A 16,322-nucleotide genomic window follows, 5' to 3' on the forward strand; every position below is an offset into this window, starting at 1 on the left:
ATCTTACCTGGGTGACCATTTGCCACAATTTTTTAGCTCAATCAATAAAATATTCCTCTTCTTTCTACTCAGGAACAAAGTTTGGACTATATATATAGCTTGAAGGTTGAAAAACATAGGACTATACTTGTGCATAGTTTAAAAAAAGCATAACCTAAGCATGAATAGCATCATAATACTTAATTAACGAAAAATATTTGACCCCTATATAAGATAAATATTATATTTTACATATTTTTTGCTGTCACGAAAAGCAATACCTTGTTTAAATTGGTGAACAAGTGCCTGCAAAACTCCATTTGCAAAAATATATTAAAAAATATCGGAGATTTTTAAACTGACCATCTTTCCTCTATGGCCATGTAACCAAGAGCTAGCCAATAATTTTAACCTGTACCTGTTCTCATTAATTAAATCAATCACTTAATATCTGTATTATGTTACTGACAAGGGAAACTAGGGAAGTGGGACTCGACAATTTTGAAATAAACTAGTGGGATGTATGCTTTATGAGGAATAATTTTAGAGGGCAACATTCGTTTCGGCCCATAGAAGGTCCTGTGAGAGATAAAAAATAATTCAATACATAGAAAAATCGGTATTTTATTACTTCAATGCAGACTATTAGTTATTGTAATTATCTTATACTACAATTAATTCGCAATTGATTGGTTAATTAATTAATTTGCTAATTAATTAATTAATCAGCAATTTAATTAATTAATTATTAATTAATTAATTTGTAATTACATACTCCGATTGATTTGGAAAATTTTTTGAAAGAAAAAAAATTAAAAAATTTTGATGCCAATTTTTTTTAAAATTAACCTAACAAGTTTTTCTGAAAAACTAAAAATATGTAAAATTTTCGAAATCAATTTTGACAATAAATATGCATTATATAGTACGTGAAAGTACCACAAAATTAATTGGAGTATGAGATATTTACAATAACTAATAGTCTGTATTGAAGTAATAAAATCATTTCTATAAATTGAATTATTTTTTATCTCTCATAGGATCCTCTATGGGCCGAAACGAATGTTGCCCCCTAAAATTATTCCTCATAAGGCATACATCCCACTAGTTTATTTCAAAATTCGCGAGTCACACTTCCCTAGTTTCCCTTGTGAGTCATGGATTTTGGATTCAACAATTTTCACACGCAAAAACATTATGAGTGCAATATAAGTTTAGTATAATCAAAATGACGTAGACATTTGTGATCATGGTACTCCGAGGGTTAAAATCGCCAATTTACTTTGAATGGACATAAAATATACAAATAAGGTACACTACTTAAGAGGACACCATGCCACGAAGGAATCTTTCCATAGCAAATTCTATTTCACCCCCATAACTAATTGAAAATTTAAAGCATTGAAAAAGAGAGTGTGGCAACAAACCTAGAATAAGTCATGAAATTTCAATTACTGAGGGAAAAAATTCAAAAATATCAAAAAGCAAACAAACCATTGGAAAAGAACTTCTCTATTGCGTAATCTTAAGTTGTCTTCTCATAATATATTTTCATTTTGATATTTTGAATATTTCTTTTCAGTATTTTTAGTATTTGAAGCTTCATGGCTTACTTCAGATTTGTCTGAACTCTCTTTTTCTGTTCTATAAATTTTAAATTATTTATGGAGGTGAAAGAGAATTTGCAATGAAAAGATTCTCCCGTGGTATAGCGTCCTCTTAATGATTTGAGTGGAAGAAATTTCTAAAAAAACATTTTAATTAATCTTGAAGCAACAGGTAGAAATTACAACGACAGCTGGAAATAGTTTACAAAACGCACTTTTCCATTATATATTGGCTTATTTCATGAACAGATTGAAAACTTTTCGACTGTTGCACATAAAATGCTTTTAAAACTCAGATTTTACGTTGTTTAGAACGTCACTTGGTGCCTTCTTCCATCTAAATTACGAATTTATTAGAAATGCTATTAGATTATTTGAAAATAAAATTTAGATCTATGGGTTCAAAACCTGAAATCTAGACTAACCCAATTCGTACCACTATTACTCCATAATTTCATGAAGAAACCGTTTTTCTTTTCTTACTATATCTGTTTTTATTTTTTACTGAAACAGGAGACTAGAAAACCGTACACATAAGTATTATGTTTCAGGTCCTATGCCTTAGGATTAAAAATTAACAGGATAAAATTTTCCCGCTTGCCATGAATTTAATTCCATGCTTTGGATTCTAAGAGTTAGAAGAGAAAAATGAATAAAAATTGTATGAAATTCATAAAATTTATTAAAATTTAGTTTTATGAAAACTATTTACTTGTCCTTACTGATACTGTTAGCATTGCACCATAAATGTAAAAGGTAATAAGTATTAAGATATTCCGGTACAAAACGCAAAGCTTAAATCTACTTGTTTCGAACCACTCTTACTTCCTACTTTCACTGCGAAGCCATTTTTTTTTTATGAATCTTCAATAAATCTATTTTTATTTCCAACTGAAATTTTAAAAAAATGGAAAACCATACAAATGAATATTATTCTTTAAGCTGTAAAAATTTGCAGAGAAAAAACAGATAAAAAAATTTGTAGTATAAAATTATCCCCCGCATGGTGTGAATTTAATTCCATGCTTTGGATTCTAAAAATTAATAGAGAAAAATGAATAAAATTTCCATGAAATTTATGAAACTTTATTAAAGTTCAGTTTTATGAATACTATTTACTTGTCCTTACTGAGACTTTTAGCATTGCACCATAAATGTGAAAGGTAATAAGTATTAAGATATTCCGGTACAGAACGCAAAGCTTAAATCTACCTATTTCGAACCACTCTTACTTCCTACTTTCATTGCGCCATTTTTTTATGAATCTTCAATAAATCTATTTTCATTTTCAACCGAAATAAAAAAAAATAGAAAACCATGCAAATAAATATTATGCTGTAGGCTGTAAAAATTTGCTGAGGGAAGACAGATAAAAAAAAAATTACAGTATAAAATTGTCTCCGGTTTGGTGTGAATTTAATTCCATGCTTTGGATTCTAAAAATTAGTGGAGAAAAATGGATAAAACTTTCATGGAATTTGTAAAACTACATTAAAATTTATTTTTATGTATACTATTAAGCCTTATTTAAACTTTTAGGACATAAATGTAATTAAGTATTGGGATTTCCCGGTGCAGATTTAAAAGGCAAAGCCTAAATCTACCTATTCCGAACCACTCTTACTACATTCATGGAGAGACCCTTTTTTTTATTAAATCTTCAATAAATCTATTTTTATTTTTTTAATGAAATAATAAAAAAAAATGGAAAACCGTACGCATAAATATTACTTCAAATCTGCTGAATTATTGGAATTTTCTGAAAAGAAGAAAAAGGAGATTGCATCGTGGTATAGGCAGCGACTCAACGCTAACTGATGACATTTCGATTTCCTTTACAGTTCAGTAAATATCAAAACAATAGAATTCAGCAAAACAGTTTCTCTAAAACTTCATATCCAGCAAAATGGAAATTTTTATCGAAAATTTTACCCACGTGTGTTGCTTTGTTTCGATATATAAAAGTTACGCTTTTTTTTTTGTTTTACTGCATAAAGACAAGAAAATCAAATTTAAACCTTTAAATAATAATTGAGATCGACATTTTTAAAGTCAATTTGGAGCTACTTACGATTCGTGGAAATATTTTTGAATAAATCGGAATTTTAATACACTCCGAGAAGCTAATAAATTTAATTACACTTTTCTCTCCCCTGCTGCGACGTGCATTTAATTCCATGCTTCAAGCTCTGAAAGTAAAGAAAGATGAGAAAAACGGATAAAAAATTACTTTCGAAACTTTATTTAGTTTTTGGATTTATCAGAAGTGACCAGAAAAGCTTAGTTTATATTTCAGCTATTTCTATGAATAATTTATGTAAATTTGAAGGTAGTGTTAAGGGAAATAAATTTTAAGTTTCCTTCAAATAAAAAAAAATCTTTAACATTCAAATTAAATTTCCTCCTATTTCACAAGAACTGTTAGATATTTATGTTTTCAATTTTGAACTGCGTTTATTCACCTTAAACTAAAATTTCTCTATAACTTCCAGCGTTTTTATTCACTGATGAAAAATGCAAATAAATGGATATAAAAAAAAAATATTACGGTTTTAGAAAGTTCTTTAAAAATTGTTCTAATTATCACATTTATGCATAGCTTGAATTCGTTACAGCTTTATTAATCTAAATAAAGAGGCTTTATTATTTCTATACTTCTTAGCTATAATATTTATTAACAGTGATTAGAGACTTGTTTTTAAAATTATTTAATACCACATTTATTTAAACACGTTTTATTCAAAAATAGCAATTTTTCAAAAAAATGTATATCAAGAAAATCATATCAAGAAAATTATTTTTTAAAGTGTGGTTATTATTTGGCAAGATCTTCTTTTAAATTTACTAAATCTTAAACACATTATAATGTACGAATGGGATATTTCAAAAAATCCAAGTTTTTGGAAGTTAAAAAAACACAAATACACATTGAAAACAAATGCGAAAAGAATAAGATCAAATTCAATTATTTTTCCTACACTGTTAAAAAATACCAAATCAAATTACGGTAAAAAGTACCTGCACTCAGAGTGCCGGTACTTTAAACAGTAAACTCCATTTTTTCTAGAGCAAAATAATATCATTTTTACAGTAAAATCACTAAATCAGTATAATTAAATAAATATTACTGTATGATATTTTACGTTGAGAATTTGTTGTACTGTAAAATGGATTTTACAGATGATACAATCAAAGTGCCGGTACCTCATACTGTAATTTGATCCGGAATATTTTACAGAATACAATGATAGAATATAACAAAGTGTTATAATTGTTACCTAACATAAAAGGTACTTTAAATTAGGAAACAAAAATTTAGCTAATGTTGTCCTTTTAGAGACGTTATTAGGATCAAAATTTAATATAGAAAAACTATAAATTAAATTTTAAAAAAATTTTGTGATAAAAGTCATCCAAATTGTTTAGACCAAAATGAAAGCAAATTAAAAAATTACGGACAATCTTTACTTACTGATGATCTTACAACTTTCAAATCCTATGAATTCTAATAGGATAATATTTCGATTGTTGATCTATGAATTTTCGTAAATTTAAAAAAAAAAGCTTTTCCAAATGCTTAAAAATATATTATATTTTGTATTCGTTTCGTAATGAATAAGAAACAATTTTTATCTCAGGTAACAGGTTTGAAATATATTTGTTTTTCAAAAATTAATTCACAAACAAGAACGTGTAACAACAAAATTTTAATAAAGTTTAGCTGAAATGTAAAAAGTGAACTTTTTAATCGATATTCAGCGCAATAATTAAGTTATTCCATTTTTATTTAAAAATTAGATATTTTGTCAAATCTCACACTCTTTTTGAGTAAAAAATACCTTATTTTGCAGACAATATTTTATGGTTCTTTTCTACCATAAAATGAATACAAATACAATAAACTTAAAATACACCTGTGGTTTTCACATTTAATTAAAAACTAAACTTCCAACTCACCTTGCTACTTAATTTCCAACTGAAGAAACAACAAAAAAGTAGGAAAACTTGAAAAACTGTATTAATAAGCAAATTTTCTTGAACATCTTTACTTGAAAGACGCATTAATAATCAAAATAAATTTTCGTGATTAAAACTTTTAAGAAAAAAAAAACTATTTTATTGGGAAGGAAATATTTCAAATAAAAAAAATTCTTTCATAAATAAAAAACTGTCAACCAGATTAAGGTTTTAAGAAATGCTCTATATCAATTGAAGGGAGAAAAAAATATTTAAATACCGCCGATCTATTCTTTTGAAGTACGTTCTTTTTATTTCAGTGGCCATAATCTTGTAGAAATTAATTAATCCAGAAACTCATTAAAATAATGAAACCAGCGCAGTTATTATTAGTTCTAATTTATTTTTCAGGCATTTTTGAACTTCTCCCAAGTTAACCGTAGCAGGATTAATTTTATGATACTCATTAATTTATTTCAGAAAGTAAAATTTTCCGTATTGTAATCATATTCTCGTTTATTTTATATATATATATTTTTTTTCATTGCGTAGAATTTGTTCAAGTTAATCTCATTTCATGGTGATTTCTCATGATAAAAAAAGGTATTAACAATTTTTTTTTAAAAGATGAAATTAATTTTTAAAACTGTAATTTTGTATTCACACGAAATAGCTTTTTGCACCAGCTTGACTACCCAAAGTTTAATTTCAGACTAATAAAATGTGTAAAATGGAGAATTAAAATCAAATTATATGCATCAGTCAATGCATCATGCAACTATGGACTGTAGCAACTGTGGAAGAAGAAAGAAAGAGAGAAAAAAATTTCCTTTGCTGAAATAATTTTGCTTTCATTATTAAAAGAATGGGACATATCTCGAAAGTACCTTATTTTAAATTAAATATTGCACGCAGATTACGATAAATTAAATAATTACACGATAAATTAAGTAATGCAATTGAATATTACACGATGCGTTATTGTTGTTGACGTATGCCTGTTTAGGCAGAGGGGGTGCGATTGTTCTTGTTTTCCAGTGGCGCCATCTATGGCCAAGAATTCAACTTCTGCCACACCATGCGTCACACTCGTTTATAGGGCGGACTCATTCATATATCCATTCATTCATCCACAGATCGTAATTTTGACCAGAATCAGAGAACGATCGATCTCCAATCCAGTACCCCCAGAGGTAATAATTTGTTATGGGAACATGGAGGACTTTTGCGACTCGACAGATTTCATCGTGCATCAGTCACTTTACTACACGGCCGGCCGGCTGGGTTCGAACCCACGAACTCTCGGACATGGGCCCAGTGCCCTGCCGATCAGGCTATCCCGACCTTTACACAATGCGTATCGATCACTAATCGCTGGGATTCGAACCCGACTAACCTCATTGGGAAGCGATCGCTCTATCTCCTGAGCAGCCACAACACCTATCGTCTTAATAAATAATCTTAAAATAAAAGAACATAATATGGTTGAATACACTTACAGTTGCCTTATTTACTTTTTTATATACTTTTCGCCATTTGAAGTTTGATCATTTAGGGCTCCATTGCTGAAAAAAAAATTGGAAAGCCCTGTTTTAAGGAGCTCGAGTATGTTACAAATTTTAGTTTCCCTGTTCAGAAGTTCAGAATGTAAAGTAAGAACAAACAAAAAAAATTATCAATGAAATGTAACATTGGTATCTCCCAGAATCTACATAAATAGCAAATCAAAGGCTGAGTTGAAAATAGAATATATTTTTATTTATCAATGAAAATTAGGTTCCTTGTGTAGATTCCGGGAGATCTAAATGTTGCACTTCAAGTATAATTCTTTTAACTGTAACTTTACATTTTTGATCCGTGAGGTGTAAATGTTGCGTTTCAAATATAATATTTAATAATTTAAAAATATTAGTAGAATAAAATAATATATTTTAACAAAAAAAAATGAAACTTCATTACTTTTATCCTCCCCCCCAAAAAAATTAAAAATTAGTGCCCATTCATAAAGGCTCGAATATTTTTCAATTTCCCTAAAAACAATTTGAAAAACTTATAAATACCTTTTATCTACTCAAAATTTTGAATTTCGTGGAAAGGTTTTACGCAATAGTTTCTACAAAAGAATAACAGGAGAAATTTTGTATCAAATATGAAGATTTTTTTTAATCCCTTATTTGTGATAAAGTGACAATCTGTCCAATTTTTTTTTCGTAAACTTACACGGATGCACTCATTTTGATCCATTTTCGAAGCTCAAAACCATGTTTTTAAGATTGAGCCTCTCCGTAAAATTTGCCAGTAGAATAATCCAGAAGACAAGGGAACTCCTGGATCAAATATTGGGAGAAATTTTCCTTCGTGGAGGACTTTCTGGTGGAACTAACCCACATTTGTGTTACATAGAGAAGAAGACCACGAGAAACTCCCGCGATTAGCCTGAGGGCAAAGGAACTCTAAACCATGATCTGTCTACCACTGAGGATATTTTACGTCAGCACTGTGGTCGGTGCTAGCCGCGGGCTGAATTTGATTCAACCTGCCAACGCGGGGATCGAACCTAGGTCATCGGGAGGAAAGTGCTTCATCCCCTGAGCCACCGCGGCTCTTTCCTCAGTTATAAACTTGTGGTTTTTTTAATTCTTTTTTTCATTTCAATTTTTTTCTACAAATTTTAATATTTCTTAATAAAATTAGAGATTTGCTTAAATATAAACAATTTTATGTGAATAATTTATGTTGTTCATACAAAATTGTTATATAGATTACGCTATTTATGTTATGAAAAATTCTAAAGCATAGTTCTAATAAAAAGAAAGAATCTTGTACAACGTTTTCTGGTTCCCTAGCATCAAGAAAAATGATAATCCTTACTAGTACTCACCATTCTCTTGGAATTCGAAAATAAACTACTGTGGAGAAACTGGAACTAGTAACGCCCCCTAGTGAGAAACTAGATAAAAACTCAGAGACAGAGAGAGTGAGTGAGTGGTAGTGAACGAACGGTAGAAAGCCTGCCATGCAGTGCTCCTTATGTTTTTCTTCTTCATATATGATTTATATGTTATGTTATGTTTGTGATTGTGTTGAGTGCTAACTATAGTAATGTTTAAAATAAAATAAAAGTTAGCTAGCCGTTGTTTTTATTCCCCCCCTAAGCACCTCACGTCACAAATTGGCAACCCAACGAGCGGCCCGATGAATAGATGCGTCAATCCAAGACGATAAGTAGTTTTTATATTTAGCTTATTAAATATAAATTTGATCAATCCTGATCATACATAAATATAGATTTTAACCATCCTGGTTAAAACTTTTAATATTATCGTTCGTTCAGAGACCGTCCTGGTCATTTCAAAACATTTTGATCAACCTGATCAATTTATTATGTTTTTATGTATAAAGATTAACCTAATCTTAAGAAAATCATATTTTTAATCAATGAAAATATATATTTACTGTGTTTATATCTGTATAAAAAAGTTGTAGTTTATTCTAAAATCTATTGTTTTTTAAAGATTTTAAAAAGAAAGTTAGGTATACAAAGTGAAACTCATTTCCCGAAAGCGGAAGTGATTGATTAATTCGTTTCTTAGCTGAAGAAATGTTTAGACTTTAAAGAGTTATTTATGACTTTGGAATTAGTAATTCTGAAACATTGTATAACTAACTGCTTTTAATGATGGTAGATGTTTAAATGAAATCATCTCCTTATGGTTTATTGAATATTTAATTATGTATCAGTACAGTTTTATATGTTTTCTGATTTTATATTTGGCATTCAGTTTTATGATTAATGAAAAGAAAAAGAGGTCAAAGTAAAGTTGTGAAGAACTGCTATATGAGTAATATTTGTTTCTTTTTGCTCACATAATTGTGATTTATGTGCTATTAATGATACTAACGATTTAGCAAATATTCAGAATATTATTTTAGAAAATATCTTATTTTCTATGGTGAAAAGATATGGCATTTTAATGAAAAAGCAAATTATTTTGTCACTTAGAAGTTTGGTTATTAAGCGTTGAATCTGCTTTTATGCAAAATATTGAATATATTTTACTGCAAATTTAAAGGGTATAAAATTTCAATTTTATGGTAATACAATTCTCAATGAGGTTTTATGTGATAAGTTGTTGCAAATTTTCAATTATGTTCATTATTTTTATAAGTGTTTTCATCAAGCTTATAATTAATTAATTGAGTGTTTAACAGCAACAAAAAAATCATTAGTATTTATAGAATTTATATCATTATTGTTAATATTGATTTTAAACATTGTTTATGGTTCTAACTGTTTAGATTTCATATTTGAGTGGAAAAAAAAATTAAGGTCGTGATTTTTTTCAAATAATTAATTATTTATCGAACTAAGACTGTTAAATTACGTTTGAACAATTTAAGAATCGAACAATTTTAGTTAACATTTTTGCACCAAACGTTCCCCTTTCTTTGGTTCCGAATCATCTTCTGAAATGGCATTTCTTGGAAAAGGAAAAAAAGAAGACTTGCGACTTCTTGCCTCAGAGCTTGGTCTGACTGTGTCCGATAATTTAAAAGTAATTAATCTTCGAGAATTAATTCTTAAAAGTGAGAATTACGAGGAAGAGCTAGTGAAAAATATGCTCACTATTATTATCGAAGATCGCCTTAAAGAAGAACAGAAAGCTGAGGATGGAAGAATATCTAGGGAGAAAGAAGTTGAAGCAGAAAGACTTCTTAAAGCCCAAGTAGATGAACAAATTCGGTTAGAAAAAGAACGGCAATATGAACTTGAAAAATTGAAAATCCAGCTCGAAACGCAAAAGATCTCAAATGCTGTTGTTTCTGTTTCCACAAATGACCCAAAATATGAACTTAGCAGAATCATTCCAAAATTTAATCCTAAAGACGATGAAATAGGATTGTTCTTAATAACTTTTGAAAGGCAGTTGAAGTTTATGAATCTTCCAGAATCATCTTGGATACCATATCTCATTGGTTCTTTACCAGCTGACATAGCACAGTTACTTGCTAGAGAAGATGAACAGGATACTAAGGATTATCATAAAGTGAAAGAAATGCTACTGAAGAGATTCCGAGTCACTGCTGATAAATTTAGACAACTATTCTCCCAACATAGAAAGAGTCCTGATACGACATGGAGGGATTACTTCTTCGAACTGGCTTCTTATTTCGAAGGATGGACAAAGGAACTGAATATTACCACATTCGATCAACTCAAAAATTTAATAATTACTGATCAGATTAAAAGGAAAGCTCCTCCAGATATCAAGGAACATTTCATCGATTCATGGGCAGATTGTGTCAATCCTTTAGAATTAGCCGAAAAATTGGATACATACGAGAATATACGTCATGTAGTGAAGAAACAAGTGACTCCAACTCAAAAGAAAGCATATCCTAGAGAAGAAAATAGAAGAACCACTTCAGATAGAAAGTTTGGCTCTGAAGTAACCAGACAAGAAAATGTTCAAAGTCGTCAACCAAGGACGCCAGTATCTCGAAATTCTGCTTCCAGATTCGAAGGAAGAGTGCCACTTCAATGTTTCGGATGTGGAATGCCAGGAATAGTGAAATCCAAGTGCCCTACTTGTACAAGAGCTAAACCTGAAGATAGTAATGTTAATTGTATGAACTTATTTACAAATGGAAAAAATTTGAATCTCTCGAGTTTAATAATTTTCGAACTTTTTGGAGAAAAGATTGCTGTATGTGCCGATACAGGTGCTTCACACTCTATAGCAGGAGAAAAGTTATACGACTTTTTACGAAATCACGGAGTTGTTTTTGAGGACAAAAAGATTTCCTTGACTCTCGCTGATGGAAAACTTCACTCGATAGTTGCTCTGAAAACTGTCGTCAACCTGTGCATAGAAGGTAAAACAGTATCTACTGAACTTCTCGTTCTGCCCGATGCTAAAGGGAACAATACCCTATTAGGGAGAGATTTTCTCCATGCAGCTGGTATTGTGCTTGATGTTCAAAAAGGAACCTGGCACTTTAGTGAAGATCCACAAAAACAATATTTTTTCTACGTGAAGCCTGCTGAAAAGAAAGAAACTCCAAAAACTTTTGAATCGACAATAATACCTGAACCTACCACTAATGTCTACTTGAGAGATGATGAAGGGAAACATCTGACCCAGGAACAACGAGAAAAATTGAATTGCTTACTTCAAGAACATAAAACTTGCTTTGAACCAGGGGGAGAGCCTACTCCTTTCTTGAAGCACAGAATAGATACTGTAGACAATTTTCCTGTATCTGTTCCTCCGTATCGTATGTCGCCGGACAAAAAAGAAATTTTGAAAGAACAAATTGAGGAACTTTTAGAAAAGAACATTATTGAAGAATGTGAATCCTCTTATGCTGCTCCGGTAGTGCTTGTTGCTAAACCCAACGGGAAATACAGATTATGCGTTGACTACAGAGGCCTCAATGCTGTAACAAAACCGGACACTTATCCATTACCACGCATGGACGATCTTTTGAATGAAGCTACGCCAACATCATTCATGTCAACAATAGACTTACAATCTGGCTATCATCAAGTGCAAATGGATGAATCTGACATGGATAAAACTGCTTTTATTTGTCCATTTGGCATCTATCGTTTTAAGCGCATGCCTTTTGGTTTGAAAAATGCACCTGCCACATTTCAGAGATTAATAGACAAATTCCGAAGTGGCCTCAAAGATGTTTTTGCACTCTCATACCTGGATGACATTTTCATCCTATCGGAAACATTTGAAAAACACATGAAAGACTTGAAAACTATTTTTGAAAGACTTTCTTTATTTAAACTTCACGCAAATAGAGAAAAATGTCATTTTTCTTGTGATCGAGTAAAATACCTAGGCTTCTGGATTACGAGAGATGGAATTGAAGCTGATGCTGAGAAAATTGCTGCCATCCAAAGAATTTCAGTTCCAACTAATGTGAAAGAACTCTTGTCTTTCTTGCAGACTTGCTCTTGGTTCAGAAGATATGTTCCAAACTTTGCAGATATAGCACGACCACTTAGCAATCTAACTAAGAAGAGAGTAGACTGGTCCTGGGGACCTGAGCAACAAGAAGCTTTTGAAATTTTAAAAGAACGCTTAACAACAGCTCTTATTTTAAAGCAACCTGATGGATCTAAGCCTTTTATAATACGCACAAATGCAAGTAACTACGCCCTCGGTGCAGTACTTCTCCAAGGAGATGGTTCAGAAGAGCATGTTATCGAGTATGCCAGTCGTCTGTTGATCCCAGCAGAGCGCAACTATTCAACTACTGAACGTGAAGCCTTGGCTGTAGTTTGGGCCTTAGAGAAGTTTCGAGGTTACATCGAACATCAAGAGATTATTATTGCTTCAGACCATCAACCACTTAAATGGCTTCTGAGCATTAAGACACCATCTGGACGCTTAGCAAGATGGGCTTTAAAAATACAATCCTTCAATCTAAAGATTGTATATACTCCAGGAAAAGCTAATGTAGTTGCTGACCTGCTCTCTAGGTCGATATATCCATATGAAGATCCAAACTGTGAAATGCAAGCTGTATCCATCAATATGCCTACAAGAAAATCAAGCGATATCCGAAAAGAACAACTGGCAGACGCAGAAATAAAGAAAATCATTGACTGTCTTGAAAGTAATGAAAAAGACGAAAATTTTGCCAACTTTATCAGTCGAGGATACATAATGAATGAGGGTATCCTATACCGCTATTCACCTGAAACTGAGTCGGACGATGCTCATATCGTAGTTCCTATTCATGAACGTCAAAGAGTGTTGCAGGAGTACCATGACTCTCCAACAGCTGGACATTATGGTGTAGAACGCACTTACAACAAGATCGCTTCTAGATACTATTTCTCTGGAATGAGACAGTACATCTCTGAGTACATCAAAACCTGTGCAGAATGCAATCGATACAAACCTACGAACCAAAAACCAGCTGGATTACTTAGAACACCAATTTACGCTCAAAGGTTTGAGACTCTTGCAATCGATCTTTTTGGTCCACTTCCAGAAACTCCTACAGGAAAAAGATGGATCTTTTTAATTGAAGATACCAGTACCAAATGGGTGGAACTCTTTGCTCTACAGGAAGCCACAGCTGCAAATTGCGCTAAAACATTAATAGAAGAAGTTTACTTGCGTTACGGTTTACCCAGGAGGTTGATCAGCGATAACGGTACGCAATTTGTTAGTGCTGTTATGCAACAAACTTGCGATTTACTTGATATTAAGCAAGACCTGACACCTGTCTATCACCCTCGAGCAAATCCTTCTGAAAGGAAAAACAGAGATCTCAAGCCGAGTCTAGCCATTCTTGTTGGTAACTCACATGATACGTGGGAAGAAAAACTATCCATGATACGTTTCGCCATGAACACAACAAAATGTGATACAACAGGACACACCGCCGCCTATTTACAGTTTGGAAGGGAACTCCGAACCACAGATGACGTTAATCATGATGTTAAAGCTGTCATTGAAAATAGTAACTTTGTGCCTGAAATAACACCATACCTAAAAAGGTTTGCACGTCTAACAGCTCAGATCAAAGAACGAGTCGAATCCAAACAGGATCAACGAAAAGCAAATTTTGATCGTCGTCAACGACCACTGTACTTCCAACCTGGTGACAAAGTTTGGGTAAACATCCACCCAATTAGTAAAAATAAGAAAAGTAGAAAGTTTATGCCTAGAAGAGAAGGACCTTACGTAGTTCTTACTAACCGATCTCCAACAACTTATGACATTGCCGATCCGGCCAGTCCAGACCAAACTCTGGGAACTTATCACGTGTCATCTATAAAACCTTATGTGGAACCCGAAGTGAAAAGAGACACTGGAGGACCTGTCGCTCCTATAAAAAGAAGGGGACGTCCCAGGAAAGGAATCCTGGCTCCTCGTCGAGACGCCATCAGAGCCAGAGGGGGAGTCTGTGGAGAAACTGGAACTAGTAACGCCCCCTAGTGAGAAACTAGATAAAAACTCAGAGACAGAGAGAGTGAGTGAGTGGTAGTGAACGAACGGTAGAAAGCCTGCCATGCAGTGCTCCTTATGTTTTTCTTCTTCATATATGATTTATATGTTATGTTATGTTTGTGATTGTGTTGAGTGCTAACTATAGTAATGTTTAAAATAAAATAAAAGTTAGCTAGCCGTTGTTTTTATTCCCCCCCTAAGCACCTCACGTCACACTACTTAATTTCTTTCTTTTTTTTTCAATTTATTATTTCTTAAAATCAAAAATTCATTCCACTCTTTAAAAACCATAGTATATTCGCTTTTGATTCAAATATTTATGTGTTTTGAATTAATAAACGAGCTAGTGCATTCAAAGTTTATTAAAATAAAAACAGCGGAGATTCTTCAATTTTTTTCAAGAAAGTTTCAAATCTCTATTTTATTAGCTGATTAAATCAATCTGGAAAAGTCGAAAAATGCAATTTATAAAATGGTTTGCGGAAAAGTAAAAATATTGTTTCCTCCCTAAATAAATTTTTCTTTTGTTAATAAATAGAACATAGTTTGATTTTAAACAATAAACAATTTTATTTGTATATAATTTCTAAGTTGTATAAAATTTTAAAACAAATTTTTAAGTTGTTTTGATGAAAAAATAACGAAAACAAAATAGTGTTACTCTACACTTATACTTTAATATTAACAAAAACAAAAGTCTTAATATAGGTACTTACCATCCTTCTTAAATTCGAAGTAAACTACTTATTTTCCGATTTTCATCCGAAATTTAATCCCCGATTTAAAAATTAAAGCAGCTTAAGTATTTATTCAAATATTTACGAGCTGATAGTAACTCTTGAGTCATTAAACGAGCTTTCGCATTCAGAAGTTCCACGACAAGTAAAATTTTAATTAGATAAAAACAGCAGTAACATGTTCATTTGTTTTCGAAAAAGTTTCGATTCTTTACATTATTTGAAGAAAAAGTCAATTATACAAATCTATTAACTAAGAAATGAAAGAACTAAAACATCGGTCTCAAGAGAAGAAGATTCCAATTCCATAAAAAAGAATCGTTTGTTCTAAAACTTTTTGTTTTCTAATCTAAACAAACTATTTTCAAAGTTCTGTTGTCTCTAACGCTTCAATAATTGGATTGGCTTGAAACCGGGAGACACGTCTTAAAGAATGAAGATGACGCTTGGAATTGAAATTTGGAAATAAATGGAAAGATCAACTTTGCTGCCGGCAAACTGGAGTTTTCTGTCAGTTTGTTTTCACCTCCAAATCTGATGATTTTTGTAAATTGCACCATTATTTTAAAAGTCATCGGCAGTTAATATCAAACAGCCGTTTTCTTAGAACAATGAAAAATGTTTAGTTAAAAATTAAGTAAGTAAATTTTAGTGGAGATTTTTTTTTAATTTTTTTCAATATGTTACTCTGAATGAAGGTAAGAGATTTTTAAAACAATTTAAAAAAAAAAAAAAAAGACTGAAGTATTTTTTTTTTTGATAAACTTCAAAGGCAAATATTTTACGAAAAATATAATTTTTTATTTTTTGAAAAAATGGAGGAAAAAATTTTTTTACAAAGGGATCAAAATTAAAAATTGTGGTTTATTCTCTGATTTATAAATGAACCACAATTTTTAATTTTTATGAACAAGAAGTCTAACTTTAAAATTTAAGGTCAGCTCGAATTTTTTTTTCTTTTAGCAAAGATATTGAATTTTAAAAATAATTTTGCGGACAAAATAAAACTTAAGAATTGTGGTTTATTCTATGATTTATTAACGCATAAAATAATTCTA

The 16,322-nt window shown here is 31.3% G+C and overlaps 1 protein-coding gene across 1 annotated transcript in view; it reads right to left on the minus strand.

The window, feature by feature from the left end:
* Positions 1-15,828, minus strand: part of LOC122268551 (opsin-1-like) — an 81,457-nt gene extending 65,629 nt beyond the window's left edge. The window contains exon 1 of the mRNA XM_043038574.3: positions 15,244-15,828. The gene's annotated coding sequence lies outside the window, so the exon portion shown is untranslated. The remainder of the gene's footprint in view (positions 1-15,243) is intronic.
* Positions 15,829-16,322: the final 494 nt, after the last annotated feature.

The sequence above is a fragment of the Parasteatoda tepidariorum genome, chromosome 6 (genome assembly GCF_982258835.1).
Source record: "Parasteatoda tepidariorum strain Cologne lab strain chromosome 6, Ptep-v5.0, whole genome shotgun sequence".
Taxonomy (NCBI): domain Eukaryota; kingdom Metazoa; phylum Arthropoda; class Arachnida; order Araneae; family Theridiidae; genus Parasteatoda; species Parasteatoda tepidariorum.